Source organism: Condylura cristata, unplaced genomic scaffold (assembly GCF_000260355.1).
Source record: "Condylura cristata isolate star-nosed mole 26May11 unplaced genomic scaffold, ConCri1.0 scaffold00038, whole genome shotgun sequence".
Classification (NCBI taxonomy): Eukaryota; Metazoa; Chordata; class Mammalia; order Eulipotyphla; family Talpidae; genus Condylura; species Condylura cristata.
Window position 1 is genome coordinate 8,954,935 of NW_004567139.1, and position 3,129 is coordinate 8,958,063.

Here is a 3,129-nt window from a genome sequence, read left to right on the forward strand (position 1 = left end):
CAGACATGTATATATATTTACTTTTTTTTCTTTTCTATGTAAAGGGTATAAATACTTTAAATATCTTTTGTTTTTAAATGTTAAAAACTTAAGATCGCTGAGCAGCCACTGTGTGCTGGGTGGTGTGGAACTCCTCTTTACCGGTACAGCACTTCTTTGTATGCTGTGTTACTCTTTAGGAGAACATGAACATCTTTTAGCTCTAGGTATTTCAGCAGTTTGCAGCTATTCTGCAGTTTCAAGCAATGCTGAAGCAAGTACCTTGGTGATATTCATTCTTGTATTACTGGAGACTTATCGACAGGGTAAATCCCAGGGAGGGATTTTGGTAAAAAGATAAATAAGTCTGTAGTTTCGGACTTTGATTTCATCAGAGTCTTCCCGAAAGGCCGTCTGGGTTTGCATTCCCACTGGCTGCCAGAAACGCTCCTGTTTCCCGGTGACTTTGCCAACAGTGCTGCCAGGCGTCCTGATTTTTGCCAATCTAGTGAGTGAAGAATGATGTCTTGGGGTTAGAAAACTGAGTCCAAGGTGACCATATTTTCCCATGGTTAAGAACCATCTTTTTATATATATATATTTAAAGATGGGCCCTCGCTGGTGGCGCAGCGGGTCACAGCACAGCACTGAGAAGCTAAAGCCACTTCCGCATGAGTTCTACCCCCGCCTGCCCCGGAGGTGACCACATGGCGCGGCAGACCTCTCCTGACCCGCCCGCTGCTCCCCTCAGCAGGGTACTTCGTCGATCTGCCTGTTCTGCTCCCCACTCTGTCTCTGGTGAAGCCTCTCGCCGCCCTTGAGCCTCTGGCCTGTACCCCAGTTCTGTATGAACAAATAAATCTTTAAAAAAAAAGATTTATTTATTTATGCATACAAAGCTGGGGTACAGACCTGAGGTGCAGGGGTGGTTAAAGGATTCTCCAGAGACAGAGTGGGGAGCAGAACAGGCAGATCAATGGGGTACCCTGCTGAGGGAGCAGCGGGGAGACAGGAGAGGTCTGCTGCGCCCTGGGGGTCAGCTCGGGGTGGGGATCGAACTCACACTGAAGCGGTCTGGCCAGCCTGCAGTGCTGTGCTTTGCCCTGTTGCACCACCAGGGAGGATCCCCCCTTTTTTTTCTGAGAAGGTTGTGGTTGTTCATGTTTGTGTCTCCTCTTCTAAAGGGGCTTTTGTCTTACTTCCAGTTGTCTGAGTTCTTCCTCTATTAGCGGTATCAACCTTTTGTCCATGATAAATATCTTTTTCCCTAGCTTTTATATGTCTTTTGGCTGTACGGTGTTTTTTCCCCTCCATATCAATTTTATTTTTATGTGGCCGGCCCTTTGTCCAACTTTTATTGTCTCTGGACTTTGAGTCCCATCACAGAGCCTTTTCCTGCACCTCGTCTTACTTCACTGTAAACCGCAGACCTCTGAACCTTTTGGAGTTTGCGCGTGATGCAAGTTACAGATCTCGTTTGATCTCTTTCCAAGGGGCTCTCTGTCTGGGCGCCCCTGGGCGCGAAGTCTGAAGTCTGCTTTGAGTCAGAGGCTCAGCAGGCTGAGCAGGCTGAGCCTCTCAGGTGGCTGCTGCTGTTTTCTGTTGCCTGTTGCCGTCTGCCTGTGCTGCACCCGCGGCCTCAGTAACGGCCTTTGCGGGGCACTTTACCGCAGGCTCTGTCCCTGCGCGCCACCCTTTTCCCATTCGCGCGCCTCGGTTGTTCAACTCTCCTTCCCAGTTCCTTTGACTGGCCGTCAGAAGCACGCGCCGGCCAGTAACTGGAGCCTTTTGCTTGGGGCGCAAGGATGTGCACTTGGGGGTCCTCTGTAGGTAGTCTGAATTGTGGGGCTGGTAAGGTACAGGGTGCAAAATTCCTATGGAAAAATCAGTAGGCTGCTCACACACGAGTGGGGAGGATGTAAGCACAGAACAATTAGCGGTATAGCAACAATACAGCAGCCAAGCAAGCCCGGGAACTGGGAATGGCAGAACCTGTCTGAGAAGAGCTTCTGCCTGGAGACCTGGAATTCACACGAGTCTGTGGAAAGGTGGACTTGAACAGCAGTGATTCACCCATTCTTGCAAACGATGACTCCCTGGAATAGATGCTCCCCAAGTACATGTTTACACGGAATGAGACTCCAAGACAATAGCAAAATATTTGCTCTAGCTCCTAAACGGGCTCAAATTCGTCGTGGAAGAACGGACGTGTAAGAATGGCTGGAAGAACAGGCTGGAAAACCCGAGGGGAGTGGGCGCCAGCCAGGCGCCCGCTGCTGCCACCTGCCTCCGAGGCCGGGGGCTGCACCCTGGAGGGACAGTGAGCCCCGACCCTGGCTTGGTCCAGTCGGTTCTGAGTTGTGGGTTTCCGAGTCCAAATCCTGGAGACAGACCGCAAAGAGGTCAGGCGAACTGAGACGCCCCCCACCTCACGGTGGGATTTGGAGAAACGCAGCTTCACGGCGTGGGAGAGAATGGGCGGGTGGGATGCGGGCTTCCGTGGCGCCAGGTCCTCACACGCGGGCCTGGCGAGGGCCCTGAGGGCAAGGCCGCAGACACAGCTGCCGGGCACCGTGACGGGGTGCGTTTACAGGTGAACGCGTGGCCCGCGCCGCGTGGAACGTGAGCACACGCGAAGGTCTATTGATCACACCCCTGAGGGAAGACACTGGACAGCGCGGATGCGGGGTCAGCGGGCACGAGGCAGACACGGGCAGCGGGCCGGAGGGCGGCTCCGGGCAAGGCGGTGACGGCCGCCCCATCTTCGTGGTGCACAGCCGATGTGCATTTCTAGGGACCAGAGTCACTTTTATTATTAGTTTTCTACAACTCAGGGAGTTGCAAATAGTTCAAAGACAAGGGAAAGTGCAGATCCTTTCAGAATCAGCCCGAAAGGGCCCCTCACACGCTCGCGTGCAGTCAGTCTCGTCTGTCGGGCTCCGCAGCTGCGAGCCACACCCGCCCCAGAGTGCAGGCTCTCCTCCGTGCAGGGGCCGTGAGGCGAGGGCCGGTCCCCAGATGCGTGGGCTGGCCGCTCCGCACACGTCCCGTCCACGTGCCTCGGCCCCAGGGGCGGAGTCCTGCCTGCGCCAGGACCCCGCGGCTTCCTGAGGTCTCTGCAACCGCAGCCGGCATTCCAACTGCTGTCCC